Genomic DNA, 15696 nt, shown 5'->3' on the forward strand with positions numbered 1-15696 from the left:
CTATGCATTCCAGCTAGCTCCGTTCGTCTTTTGTTGTTGCAGGAGGCGCATGGAGGAGGATTAATGGGACACTTTGGCGTCAAGAAGACGGAGGATATACTTGCTACACATTTCTTTTGGCCAAAGATGAGACGGGATGTTGAGCGTTTTGTTGCTCGCTGCACTACATGTCAAAGAGCTAAGTCACGACTCAATCCTCATGGTTTATATATGCCTTTGCCTGTACCTAGTGTTCCTTGGGAGGATATATCTATGGACTTTGTTTTAGGTTTACCTAGAACAAAGAAGGGGAGGGATAGCATATTTGTTGTCGTGGATAGGTTCTCGAAAATGGCACACTTTATACCATGTCATAAAAGCGATGATGCTGTTAATGTTGCTGATTTGTTCTTTCGTGAAATTATTCGCTTACATGGTGTGCCAAATACTATTGTTTCAGATCGTGATACTAAATTTCTTAGCCACTTTTGGAGATGTTTATGGGCTAAGTTGGGGACTAAGCTGCTTTTTAGTACTACTTGTCACCCCCAAACTGATGGACAAACTGAAGTAGTCAATAGAACATTGTCTACTATGCTTAGGGCTGTTTTGAAGAATAACAAGAAAATGTGGGAAGAATGCTTGCCTCATATTGAATTTGCTTATAATCGTTCATTGCATTCTACTACTAAGATGTGCCCTTTTGAAATTGTGTATGGTTTCCTACCTCGTGCACCTATTGATTTGTTGCCTCTTCCATCTTCGGAGAAGGTTAATTTTGATGCTAAAGAACGTTCTGAATTGATTTTAAAAATGCATGAGTTAACTAAGGAAAACATTGAGCGTATGAATGCTAAATATAAACTTGCTGGAGATAAGGGTAGGAAACATGTTGTGTTTGCACCTGGAGATCTTGTTTGGTTACCTTTGCGTAAAGATAGATTTCCTAATCTGCGCAAATCAAAGCTAATGCCACGTGCTGATGGTCCTTTTAAGGTTTTAGAGAAAATAAATGATAATGCATATAAACTTGAGCTACCTGCAGATTTTGGGGTTAGTCCCACTTTTAATATTGCAGATTTGAAGCCTTATTTGGGTGAGGAAGATGAGCTTCCGTCGAGGACGACTTCATTTCAAGAAGGGGAGGATGATGAGGACATCAATACCATTGTTACACCCACAGCCCCTACTGTTACATATACTGGACCAATTACTATAGCTCGCGCACGCCAATTAAATTACCAGGTACTTTCGTTTCTTGGTAATGATTCTAATGTTCATGAGATTATGATGCTGCCTAAATTGGATACATTTGTTTTGCTTTCAAATGAAGGGCCTAGCTTGGAGAAGGATGAACATTGGAGCAAGAACACGCATGAAGTTGATGGCATGCGCAAGGGGATCAAGAACGGAGTTACAAGTGATGATTTCAGAACTTTGAAGCCGCCATAAGGAGTGCATGAAGCCATGGACGAAATATACAAGATGCCACTTCATAATATTCGTCCATAGGCTATTCTAGGTGCTGCGTCACCTTATTAATGGGCCAGGCCCATGTAATTTCGAAATACTTAAGTATAGGCTATTTTTAGAGTCCGTATGTGTGGGGAAACAAGAGTTAGGGTTGGTTTTGGACCCCACCCTCAAGGGCCACGAAATTCCCCTCTCTTCCTCCATATATACAGCCCTTAGGGCGTCGTTTAGACTTTGGGGTTTTGTTTAGATTAAAAGTTCGCCATAGCTGCAACTTCGCGTACTTCGTTTGTGTCCAACGACCAGACCAAGACGTCACAGAACCCCACCTTGATCAATAAAGCTTTCATCTTATATTCGCAATATCCAGATTGCAATCTCAGTTTCTTGCTTGTTCTTCGTTTGCTCGCAGGAAACAGGCCCTCGTGGTCAGGTTGATCGTGCTCCGGCGTGGTCAATAACCCCTCGGAAGTTGGTTTAGCGATTGCTAAGGCGCGACGTCTCGCACGTTCGTAGTCAGATCGTCAAGGTCGACTCCCACAGAAAACGAAAGCCACCATCTCATCGAAACATCGGGACACCTTTGCCTCTATCAGGTTCGGGCCACCGTTGTGGTGTAATACCCTACTCCAGTGTGCTGGTGGTGGATTGCCTCGAGGGCTAGGGATGAACTAGTACAACAGATGAACTGCCTCCTGAGGAGAGGTGTTCTTGACCTCGATGAGCTGGTGTGTGTGTGAGGACGGTCCGAATGATCCGTCCCTTGCTATGGTGGTGGCTAGCCCTATTTATAGAGGCCTTGTTCGTCTTCCCAAATGTTAGGAGGGAAGGGATCCAACAACGGCCACGTTTGAAGGGGGACAACTAGTACAAGCTATCCTAACAAAAGGTGGTCTTCGCCTGCCAAAGACTCTAGTGGTGACGCTGTTGTGGGCTCCGGGTGACCTCCGTCCTGCTGTCCTACTGACCTTGGTCTTGTTGCACTGATAAGGAAACCTTTGCCTGATGCCTCGGGACTCCTCGCCTGTGTCTGCCTCTTTAGCACCAAAGAGGAAACGGGTACACTGCGCCCATTGGCACCCGCCTGGCCTTGGTCATCATGGCTCACGTCTCGTGAACCTTGCGGGGTGCCCCTTGCATAGATATCTCTGCTCCTCGAGAGCCAGCCTAGTGAGGCTGCCTCCAGGAAGGTCTTGGCGCCACCCGCCTCGTGAGGCTTGGCCCCTCACGAGGGTCTTGATTTGTTGCTGGAGATGCTGGGCCGTACCAGGCCGCTGGTGGAGCCACGCCGTGGGCCGCAGGCAGGCAAGTCTGGGTACCCCCGTTCCCAGGACGCCGACATTCGCGGCATCGGCTTCCCGGCAGGCAGTGCACGCGGCAACTTCCTTGCCGGGGGCCTCAGCCTTGGCCTCCTTACCGGTACTAGGCGTGCCAGAACCTTCCACGGTCATCATTGTCTTATCTCTTGGCTTCTTGTTGCGCTTCTTCCCCTTTCTTTGACTGGTTGATTCATCTTCTTCCTATGAATCGACATTGATGCAATCCTCCTCTCCGGGCAACTTCCTTCCTTCCTCCATCCGAGCACACTTATCCACTAGTGTGTACAGCTCCTTGACAGTCTTGGGCAACCGCACATTCATCTTAGAACGAATGCGATGGTTGCACACATTTGGACTAGAAGGCTGCTATAACAGCTGCAGGATGTAGGGGGCCCCAACTAAGATTGCATGCATGCACAAGCACACCCAGATCATTGCATAAGCATTTCATGAGCATTTGCATATGCATATAGATAGTATTGCATCCTGCATTCATTCTCATCTACATGGAGTTGCGGGGTTTTGCCGTGAACCTAGCTTCGGCAAAGGATGAGAAGATTGCACGGCACGACGATCCCCGGCAAGCCAAACAGATAAGTTCACCTCTTGTCCATTAGTATTTTGTAAAGCTACTTTGCATTAGAAAACCTCTCCTCCCTCTTTGAAACTTAGGTGCTCCCATCCATGACTCGAACGCTACTTCAGTCAGGGTGGTCGCAGTCGCCTTTGGGAAGAAGGGGTTGGCGAGGGGCTGGCCCCTCTGTCTGTTCCTCGGTAGACGAAGTTCTCCGGCAGACAAAGAGGGTGCCGGCAGGATATCCTGCCGAGGAAAACTCGTTTATTCTATTAAAGAGGCACTTTGCGGGATATACACGACCACCTATGGGACTGGGCATCCCCTTGATGGTTCGGCGGGGGACGCCGCGTTGCACAAAGAGCAGACCAGCGTGCGGCAGCACGGAAGAGAGCACACAAGCAATTTACCCAGGTTCGGGCTGCCGCAAGGCGTAAGACCCTACTTCTGCTTTGGTGGATTTACGGTGGAAATGAACGTGTTGGTGTGTGGTACACTTGCCCGGTAAGATCTGCCTAAGGACTACGGTGAACACAAGTGTATGGTGGCTTCGGTTTTGTCAAGTTTTTGAACCTCTAACCCCCTCCTATGATTGCCATGGGCCTCATTTTATAGATTAAGGGGTCACCACAGTGGCAAAATAGTCATTACCCACTAATATGATAGCAAACAGTGCTATCATACCTAACTATGCGGGCTGGCAGGGTGCATTAAATGCACCGCTTAGTGTCACATCACTAGCTGCCCGGCAAGGTCTGCCGGGCTTAGCTTGCCAGCTTCGCTCCTGTTCTCTTGACACATCGTTGGACGGGTGCCACATGTGGGTTTCTTTTGTAGGAGATGGTTGCCATGTGGCGAATGATGCCACTTAATCACCTTGCGGCTTGACACCCCACTCATTGACAACGTGGGTCGTTCTTGCGTGGTTGGTGGGGTGGTTCAGGCCCCGCAAGCCCTGGTAGGTGCTGCTAGGGAGTCTTGGTTGCTTGCTTCTGGTGGTGGCCTAGCCCCTTGCCGGGCTCGCCTGCCCAGCGAGGGAGGCCCTTCTCTTGCCGATATCATGTTCCTTTGGCTCGATCTTGATCTCTCTGAGCTGCATGTTGGTTCTTCAAGTCTCTTGGTTCTTCAATCTCAGACTTAAGCTGGGGCTCCAATCTTGATCTTGTTCCTGTGCATAGTTGGGCAACATACTCGGGGTCTGTTGCATCGACAGAACCCCCGGGCCTGCCCCGATCGTGCTGCAGAGCATCAGCGGGGTATGGCCTAATAAGTGCACATGCAGGGCTGTTAAAGGGGTTGGCCCCTTTGAAGTTTTCCATTGCTGCTTCATTAGTTTTGATCTTGGGGCGGTTTCCGATTTTCACGCGCGTGGTGCGCGGTGTCATGGAAGAACTTGGAACATGGCCCGCGGATTCTCCCCGCCCCACGATCACGGGGCGAAAACTGCCACCCACTAGTCCCCCGTCCCGCATGCACCTTGCCACATGCTCCGCATGCATTGGGCGTGGTAGGTAGCAGATGTAGAGGGCACGGGGAGGAGCATTGTAGTTGAAACCCGAGTGTCGATGCTTGGGGCAGAGGGGCGGCCTCGGTCCTCAAAACCATAATGGGTGCAGAGAAGTTGTATTGGAGGAGAGGGGCGGCCGTCTCCCATAGGAGGGGTCAGCCTCTTGCCCCGTTTCCCTATAAAAAGGCCTGGGGCAGTGTTCTTCAGCGCACACTCCTCCTTCTCTTCTGTGATCCTTCTTATCTAGCCATGGTGCGAGGCCGAGGGCGTGGTGGAGCTTCAGTGGCGGCGACGAGGGCTTCTTATCAACAGCGCACCCGACCTCCCCTGGACCTTGAGGTAGCGGAGCTGTCCGCGAGGAGGGGAGGAAGGGGGCGTGGTCGTGGTCATCGCGGTGCTCGAGAAGGAGGAGGATGGGGCGGCACCCCGGTGGTGCCTCCGCTGGCGGCTCGACCCTCGATGGAAGGCCATGTCGGGGACGATCCTCGAGAGTTCATCATCAGGCTATATAAACCCCTGCGCGGCCGCCTTCGTCTTCCATCCTTCTTTGCGCGGGAGCTTGAGCTCGAGCAGCTGATGAGGACATCAATACCATTGTTACACCCACAGCCCCTACTGTTACATATACTGGACCAATTACTAGAGCTCGCGCACGCCAATTAAATTACCAGGTACTTTCGTTTCTTGGTAATGATTCTAATGTTCATGAGATTATGATTGATGAGGACATCAATACCATTGTTACACCCACAGCCCCTACTGTTACATATACTGGACCAATTACTAGAGCTCGCGCACGCCAATTAAATTACCAGGTACTTTCGTTTCTTGGTAATGATTCTAATGTTCATGAGATTATGATGCTGCCTAAATTGGATACATTTGTTTTGCTTACAAATGAAGGTCCTAGCTTGGAGAAGGATGAACATTGGAGCAAGAACACGAATGGAGTTGATGGCATGCGCAAGGGGATCAAGAACGGAGTTACAAGTGATGATTTCAGGACTTTGAAGCCGCCATAAGGAGTGCATGAAGCCATGGACGAAATATACAAGATGCCACTTCATAATATTCGTCCATAGGCTATTCTAGGTGCTGCGTCACCTTATTAATGGGCCAGGCCCATGTAATTTCGAAATACTTAAGTATAGGCTATTTTTAGAGTCCGTATGTGTGGGGAAACAAGAGTTAGGGTTGGTTTCGGACCCCACCCTCAAGGGCCACGAAATTACCCTCTCTTCCTCCATATATACAGCCCTTAGGGCGTCGTTTAGACTTGGGTTTTGTTTAGATTAAAAGTTCGCCATAGCTGCAACTTCGCGTACTTCGTTTGTGTCCAACGACCAGACCAAGACGTCACAGAACCCCACCTTGATCAATAAAGCTTTCATCTTATATTCGCAATATCCAGATTGCAATCTCAGCTTCTTGCTTGTTCTTCGTTTGCTCGCAGGAAACAGGCCCTCGTGGTCAGGTTGATCGTGCTCCGGCGTGGTCAATAACCCCTCGGAAGTTGGTTTAGCGATTGCTAAGGCGCGACGTCTCGCACGTTCGTAGTCGGATCGTCAAGGTCGACTCCCACAGAAAACGATAGCCACCATCTCATCGAAACATCGGGACACCTTTGCCTCTATCAAGTGGTATCAGATTTCCAGGTTGCTCGATGAGATTTTACAGTTTTTCGTAGATTAGATCGAGTCTGTTCTTCATACCTACAGTCCACGAAAAAGCCACAAAAAAAAAATTTAGGGTTAGTTCATCATATCCGAACCAATCTGAGCCTTTGCATAATCTTTTTAGGGTTTTTGCTTTGTTGAATTTGCGGTTGCATCGTCGTGTCAAGTTGCTGGTCTTAGAGTCTAGTCTTTTAGAGTTTCGAGTTCTGGTCACAAGTTGTCACGCCGCCGCCGCACCATCATCATCGCCCATCTACCACTTTTGCTTATCCGCCACCGCTCTGAATCCATATCCATATACCACCACCAATCCGTATCCATATACCACCATCAATCTCTATCCATATACCACCACCACTACCATATACCACCACCGCTGCCATATACCACCACCATATATCCACCACCAATCCGAGTTCTTCTCATATTAGGATTGTTCTTGAGATCAATCTCAATTCCGATTCGTGTTTCCTTGCCTGCGTAGGTCTCGGAGGAAAAAAAAAAAAAAAGAGTCTGGAGACCCCCGGGCAGTTTTTAGGCCAAAATTTTCTCGGGCAAAAATTTTTTTTCCCTATCCTATTTTTAGGCTTTTCTGAGTCTTTTGAGCCACGTGCCATCATAGTGATTTTTTTGTCGCACTTTTTCGTCGTCGCTGCCCTGATTTCCGAAAAAAAAAAGTGGCAAAAAAAATTTTCGTGCCCATCCTATCAGTTTGACGAGGGAAGAGTTTTGAGACACTCGCCATTATAGTAATTTTTCGCAAAAAAAAAAAAAAAAGAGGAGCGCAAAAAAAAAAAAAAGAGGAGCGCAAAAAAAAAAAAGAGGAGCGCAAAAAAAAAAAGCGAAAAAAAAAAAGTTCCAGAGTGTGCTTTTCCCTTATTTACGTGCAGCGCCGTGATTTTGTTAGTGTTCTAGGCTCGCGTCTCTAGCACGGTCTAGCCTAGGACCAGCACAGTACCGTCGTTGAACGTTTATTCAACTTTGCATCTCTGAATTGATTATTGCTGACCCTTTTTGCTACCATACTATAAGCCTTCCCAGCTCCACATACCTCTACGTCGTGCGTTTGACTCTCCCTGGCAATCGCTCTATCCAAGCTTTCGAGAGTTTTGACTACAACGGTTGCCGATCACCGCCTGCTGCTGGGTAAGAACTGGTAAGAATTTGAGATTTGCTTGACGGATTTGTGACACCCGCCACCACCACCTCTTGTTAGTATTCTATAGGATCATATTCTTGTGTGTTTTCTATTGTTGCTAACCATGGCAGGATCACAAGCCGACGAGACTGACTGGGAGAACATGACGAATCAGGAGTTGCATGATAAATTTCAGCAAATGATGAATGGACAGGTGCAGGATGTGCTAAACAGATTTGAAGAGGCCATGGAGAAGATAGATGACATGGAGAAGACGTTCGAAACAAAGCTCGATGACAGGTTTAATGAATTGCTCGCGCGTCTTCCACCACCACCACCGGCTGCACCTAACGCACCTCTACAACAACAACAACGACGACTACCTACGCATCGTGAAACAGCCCTCCGTCGAGCGAGCCGTCTCCCTCTTGCACCTGGCCAAACTGTTGGTGCTGCTGTTGCTACTTCTGTGGCTCCTGCTGCTGATGCGGAGGAGGATGATTTTGCTGGCGATTACGAGGATGAGGTTGATCAAAATCAGAACTACGTGCCACCACCAGCACAGCAACCATCAGGTCGTCCACATGCAAATAATGGCAATGGTAGGGCTCACCCTCAGGTACGAGATCATGACCATCTCCCTAAACTAAAATTGAATATTCCACCATTTGAGGGTAGATATGTTCCTGATATATATCTTACTTGGGAGTTAGAAACTGAACAACGATTTACATGTTTACAATATCCCGAGGAGAGACGTGTTCCTGCTGCTGTTTGTGCATTCACTAGTTTTGCATGTGTTTGGTGGTCTGAGCATTGTAGATTATATCCCATTCCTGCTACTTGGGCTGCTTTGAAAACTGCTATGCGTACTCGTTGGGTTCCACCATATTATCAACGTGAATTACTTCAAAAATTGCAGCGCTTAAGACAGGGAAAAAATTCTGTGGAAGAATATTATCAGGAATTACAAACTGGCATGATTAGATGTGGTATTGTTGAGGAGAATGAAGCTATGCTTGCACGTTTTATGGGTGGATTAAATAGAGAGATTCAGACGATTCTAGAGTATAAGGAGTATACTAATATCACTCGTTTATTCCATCTTGCTTGTAAAGCTGAACGTGAAGTGCAGGATCGACAGGCATTGGCGCGGACTAACTTTTCTGCAGGTCGACCTTCTTCATGGACACCACGTGCATCATCTACTTCCACACGTTCTGCTTCACCGGCGCCTCCGTCGGTTGCCACCTCCAACCGTGATACAATAAAGCAGGCACAATCACCACTATCTGCCAAGAGCACACCTTCTGGGCCTGCAAAAAGCTCTTCTTCATCCATGGCATCAACAGGGCAGACACATGATATTATTTGTCGACGTTGCAAGGGTGGAGGTCATTATGCGAGAGAATGCCCATCTAAGCGTGTGATGATTGTTACTGAGGATGGTGGGTATGAGTCCGCTAGTGACTATGATGAGGAGACTTTGGCTCTTATTACACGTGACGAACACGGTGGAGACGATTCTGATCATGAGACGCAATACATGGCTCCTGAAGATGCTGACAGGTATGAATGTTTAGTTGCTCAACGTGTTTTGAGTGTGCAGGTTACACAAGCTGAGCAAAATCAGAGGCATAATTTGTTCCATACAAAGGGAGTTGTGAAGGAACGTTCTGTTCGCGTGATCATAGATGGAGGGAGTTGCAACAACTTGGCTAGCATCGAGATGGTGGAGAAGCTATCTCTCACCACAAGACCACATCCACATCCTTACTACATCCAATGGTTCAACAATAGTGGCAAGGTTAAGGTAACACGTACTGTTCGTGTGCATTTTAGTATCTCTACATATGCTGATTATGTTGATTGTGATGTGGTACCTATGCAAGCATGTTCCTTATTACTTGGTAGACCATGGCAATTTGATAAAAATTCTATTCACCATGGTAGAAACAATCAGTATACTCTTGTTCATAAGGATAAAAATATTACTTTGCTTCCTATGACTCCTGATTCCATTTTGAAAGATGATATTAATAGAGCTAATAAAGCAAAACAGGAGAAAACTAAGAGTGAAAATCAGATTGTGGCAAAAGAATTTGAGCAACACATGCAGCCTAATAATAATAAACAATCTAGTGTTGCTTCTGAAATTAAATTGAAAAGTGCATGTTTACTTGCCACCAAATCTGATATTGATGATCTAGATTTTAGCAAATCTGTTTGCTATGCTTTTGTGTGCAAAGAGGCATTATTTTCATTCGAGGACGCGCCTTCCTCTTTGCCTCCTGCTGTCACTAACATTTTGCAGGAGTTCGCCGACGTCTTTCCACAAGACGTGCCACCGGGATTACCACCTATTCGCGGGATTGAGCATCAAATTGACTTAATTCCCGGTGCATCATTACCCAACCGTGCACCATACCGTACCAATCCAGAGGAGACGAAGGAGATTATGCGTCAAGTACAAGAACTGCTCGACAAAGGTTATATACGCGAATCCCTTAGTCCTTGTGCTGTTCCTATCATTTTAGTGCCGAAAAAGGATGGTACGTCGCGTATGTGCGTTGATTGTAGAGGCATTAATAATATTACTATTCGTTATCGTCATCCTATTCCTAGGCTAGATGATATGCTTGATGAATTGAGTGGCTCTACAATATTCTCCAAAGTTGATTTGCGTAGTGGTTACCATCAAATTCGTATGAAATTGGGAGATGAATGGAAAACAGCATTTAAAACTAAGTTTGGATTATATGAGTGGTTAGTCATGCCTTTTGGGTTAACTAATGCACCTAGTACTTTCATGAGGTTAATGAACGAAGTTTTACGTGCCTTCATTGGACGATTTGTGGTAGTTTACTTTGATGACATATTGATTTATAGCAAATCTTTGGAGGACCATTTGGGACATTTACGTGCTGTTTTTATTGCTCTACGTGATGCACGTTTGTTTGGTAACCTTGGAAAGTGCACCTTTTGCACCGACCGAGTATCTTTTCTTGGCTATGTTGTTACTCCACAGGGAATTGAAGTTGATAAAGCCAAGATTGAAGCTATTGAGAGTTGGCCGCAGCCCAAAACGGTCACACAAGTGAGGAGTTTCCTTGGCCTCGCTGGTTTCTATAGGCGTTTTGTGAGAGATTTCAGCACCATTGCTGCACCTCTCAACGAGCTTACAAAGAAGGATGTACCTTTTGTTTGGGGTACCGCACAGGAAGAAGCCTTCACGGTATTGAAAGATAAGTTAACACATGCTCCTTTACTCCAACTTCCTAATTTCAATAAGACTTTTGAGCTTGAATGTGATGCTAGTGGAATTGGATTAGGAGGTGTGTTATTACAAGATGGAAAACCTGTTGCATACTTTTCTGAAAAATTGAGTGGGCCTAGTCTGAACTATTCTACTTATGATAAAGAATTATATGCTCTTGTTCGGACCTTAGAAACATGGCAACATTATTTATGGCCCAAGGAATTTGTTATACATTCTGATCATGAATCTTTGAAACACATTAAAAGTCAAGCAAAACTGAACCGTAGACATGCTAAATGGGTTGAATTCATTGAGACTTTCCCTTATGTCATTAAACACAAGAAGGGTAAAGAAAATGTTATTGCTGATGCCTTGTCTCGTCGTTATACTATGCTTTCACAACTTGACTTTAAAATATTTGGTTTGGAGACCATCAAGGATCAATATGTTAATGATGCTGAATTTAAAGATGTATTGCAGAATTGTAAGGAAGGGAGAACTTGGAACAAGTTCGTTCTTAACGATGGATTTGTGTTTCGTGCTAACAAGCTATGCATTCCAGCTAGCTCCGTTCGTCTTTTGTTATTGCAGGAGGCGCATGGAGGAGGATTAATGGGACACTTTGGCGTCAAGAAGACGGAGGATATACTTGCTACACATTTCTTTTGGCCAAAGATGAGACGGGATGTTGAGCGTTTTGTTGCTCGCTGCACTACATGTCAAAGAGCTAAGTCACGACTCAATCCTCATGGTTTATATATGCCTTTGCCTGTACCTAGTGTTCCTTGGGAGGATATATCTATGGACTTTGTTTTAGGTTTACCTCGAACAAAGAAGGGGAGGGATAGCATATTTGTTGTCGTGGATAGGTTCTCGAAAATGGCACACTTTATACCATGTCATAAAAGCGATGATGCTGTTAATGTTGCTGATTTGTTCTTTCGTGAAATTATTCGCTTACATGGTGTGCCAAATACTATTGTTTCAGATCGTGATACTAAATTTCTTAGCCACTTTTGGAGATGTTTATGGGCTAAGTTGGGGACTAAGCTGCTTTTTAGTACTACTTGTCACCCCCAAACTGATGGACAAACTGAAGTAGTCAATAGAACATTGTCTACTATGCTTAGGGCTGTTTTGAAGAATAACAAGAAAATGTGGGAAGAATGCTTGCCTCATATTGAATTTGCTTATAATCGTTCATTGCATTCTACTACTAAGATGTGCCCTTTTGAAATTGTGTATGGTTTCCTACCTCGTGCACCTATTGATTTGTTGCCTCTTCCATCTTCGGAGAAGGTTAATTTTGATGCTAAAGAACGTTCTGAATTGATTTTAAAAATGCATGAGTTAACTAAGGAAAACATTGAGCGTATGAATGCTAAATATAAACTTGCTGGAGATAAGGGTAGAAAACATGTTGTGTTTGCACCTGGAGATCTTGTTTGGTTACATTTGCGTAAAGATAGATTTCCTAATCTGCGCAAATCAAAGCTAATGCCACGTGCTGATGGTCCTTTTAAGGTTTTAGAGAAAATAAATGATAATGCATATAAACTTGAGCTACCTGCAGATTTTGGGGTTAGTCCCACTTTTAACATTGCAGATTTGAAGCCTTATTTGGGTGAGGAAGATGAGCTTCCGTCGAGGACGACTTCATTTCAAGAAGGGGAGGATGATGAGGACATCAATACCATTGTTACACCCACAGCCCCTACTGTTACATATACTGGACCAATTACTAGAGCTCGCGCACGCCAATTAAATTACCAGGTACTTTCGTTTCTTGGTAATGATTCTAATGTTCATGAGATTATGATGCTGCCTAAATTGGATACATTTGTTTTGCTTACAAATGAAGGTCCTAGCTTGGAGAAGGATGAACATTGGAGCAAGAACACGAATGGAGTTGATGGCATGCGCAAGGGGATCAAGAACGGAGTTACAAGTGATGATTTCAGGACTTTGAAGCCGCCATAAGGAGTGCATGAAGCCATGGACGAAATATACAAGATGCCACTTCATAATATTCGTCCATAGGCTATTCTAGGTGCTGCGTCACCTTATTAATGGGCCAGGCCCATGTAATTTCGAAATACTTAAGTATAGGCTATTTTTAGAGTCCGTATGTGTGGGGAAACAAGAGTTAGGGTTGGTTTCGGACCCCACCCTCAAGGGCCACGAAATTACCCTCTCTTCCTCCATATATACAGCCCTTAGGGCGTCGTTTAGACTTGGGTTTTGTTTAGATTAAAAGTTCGCCATAGCTGCAACTTCGCGTACTTCGTTTGTGTCCAACGACCAGACCAAGACGTCACAGAACCCCACCTTAATCAATAAAGCTTTCATCTTATATTCGCAATATCCAGATTGCAATCTCAGCTTCTTGCTTGTTCTTCGTTTGCTCGCAGGAAACAGGCCCTCGTGGTCAGGTTGATCGTGCTCCGGCGTGGTCAATAACCCCTCGGAAGTTGGTTTAGCGATTGCTAAGGCGCGACGTCTCGCACGTTCGTAGTCGGATCGTCAAGGTCGACTCCCACAGAAAACGATAGCCACCATCTCATCGAAACATCGGGACACCTTTGCCTCTATCAATGATGCTGCCTAAATTGGATACATTTGTTTTGCTTACAAATGAAGGGCCTAGCTTGGAGAAGGATGAACATTGGAGCAAGAACACGCATGGAGTTGATGGCATGCGCAAGGGGATCAAGAACGGAGTTACAAGTGATGATTTCAGGACTTTGAAGCCGCCATAAGGAGTGCATGAAGCCTTGGACGAAATATACAAGATGCCACTTCATAATATTCGTCCATAGGCTATTCTAGGAGCTGCGTCACCTTATTAATGGGCCAGGCCCATGTAATTTCGAAATACTTAAGTATAGGCTATTTTTAGAGTCCGTATGTGTGGGGAAACAAGAGTTAGGGTTGGTTTCGGACCCCACCCACAAGGGCCACGAAATTCCCCCCTCTTCCTCCATATATACAGCCCTTAGGGCGTCGTTTAGACTTTGGGGGTTTTGTTTAGATTAAAAGTTCGCCATAGCTGCAACTTCTCGTACTTCGTTTGTGTCCAACGACCAGACCAAGACGTCACAGAACCCCACCTTGATCAATAAAGCTTTCATCTTATATTCGCAATATCCAGATTGCAATCTCAGTTTCTTGCTTGTTCTTCGTTTGCTCGCAGGAAACAGGCCCTCGTGGTCAGGTTGATCGTGCTCCGGCGTGGTCAATAACCCTCGGAAGTTGGTTTAGCGATTGCTAAGGCGCGACGTCTCGCACGTTCGTAGTCGGATCGTCAAGGTCGACTCCCACAGAAAACGATAGCCACCATCTCATCGAAACATCGGGACACCTTAGCCTCTATCAAGTGGTATCAGATTTCCAGGTTGCTCGGTGAGATTTTACAGTTTTTCGTAGATTAGATCGAGTCTGTTCTTCATACCTACAGTCCACGAAAAAGCCAGAAAAAAAATTAGGGTTAGTTCATCATATCCGAACCAATCTGAGCCTTTGCATAATCTTTTTAGGGTTTTTGCTTTGTTGAATTTGCGGTTGCATCGTCGTGTCAAGTTGCTGGTCTTAGAGTCTAGTCTTTTAGAGTTTCGAGTTCTGGTCATAAGTTGTCACGCCGCCGCCGCACCATCATCATCGCCCATCTACCACTTTTGCTTATCCGCCACCGCTCTGAATCCATATCCATATACCACCACCAATTCGTATCCATATACCACCACCAATCTGTATCCATATACCACCACCGCTACCATATACCACCACCGCTGCCATATACCACAACCATATATCCACCACCAATCCGAGTTCTTCTCATATTAGGTTTGTTCTTGAGATCAATCTAAATTCTGATTCGTGTTTCCTTGCCTGCGTAGGTCTCGGAAAAAAAAAGTCTAGAGACCCCCGGGCAGTTTTTAGGCCAAAATTTTCACGGGCAAATTTTTTTCCCTATCCTATTTTTAGGCTTTTCTGAGTCTTTTGAGCCACGTGCCATCATAGTGATTTATTGTCGCACTTTTTCATCGTCGCTGCCCTGATTTCCAAAAAAAAAGTGAAAAAAAAAATTCATGCCCATCCTATCAGTTTGACGAGGGAAGAGTTTTGAGACACTCGCCATTATAGTGATTTTTTGCAAAAAAAAGAGGAGCGCAAAAAAAAAGAGCGAAAAAAAAGAGTTCCAGAGTGTGCTTTTCCCTTATTTACATGCAGCGCCGTGATTTTGTTAGTGTTCTAGGCTCGCGTCTCTAGCACGGTCTAGCCTAGGACCAGCACAGTACCGTCGTTGAGCGTTTATTCAACTTTGCATCTCTGAATTGATTATTGCTGACCCTTTCTGCTACCATACTATAAGCCTTCCCAGCTTCACATACATCTACGTCGTGCGTTTGACTCTCCCTGGCAATCACTCTATCCAAGCTTTTGAGAGTTTTGACTACAACGGTTGCCGATCACCGCCTGCTGCTGGGTAAGAACTGGTAAGAATTTGAGATTTGCTTGACGGATTTGTGACACCCGCCACCACCACCACTTGTTAGTAGTCTGTAGGATCATATTCTTGTGTGTTTCTATTGCTGCTAACCATGCCAGGATCACAAGCCGACGAGACTGTCTGGGAGAACTTGACGAACAAGGAGCTTCATGATAGATTTCAGCAAATGATGAGTGGACAGGTGCAAGATGTGATAAACAGATTTGAAGAGGCCATGGAGAAGATAGATGGCATGGAGAAGACGTTTGAAACAAAGCTCGA

The sequence above is a fragment of the Triticum urartu genome, chromosome 7A (genome assembly GCF_056163025.1).
Source record: "Triticum urartu cultivar PI428250 chromosome 7A, HENAU_Tu73, whole genome shotgun sequence".
In the NCBI taxonomy this organism is placed as follows: domain Eukaryota; kingdom Viridiplantae; phylum Streptophyta; class Magnoliopsida; order Poales; family Poaceae; genus Triticum; species Triticum urartu.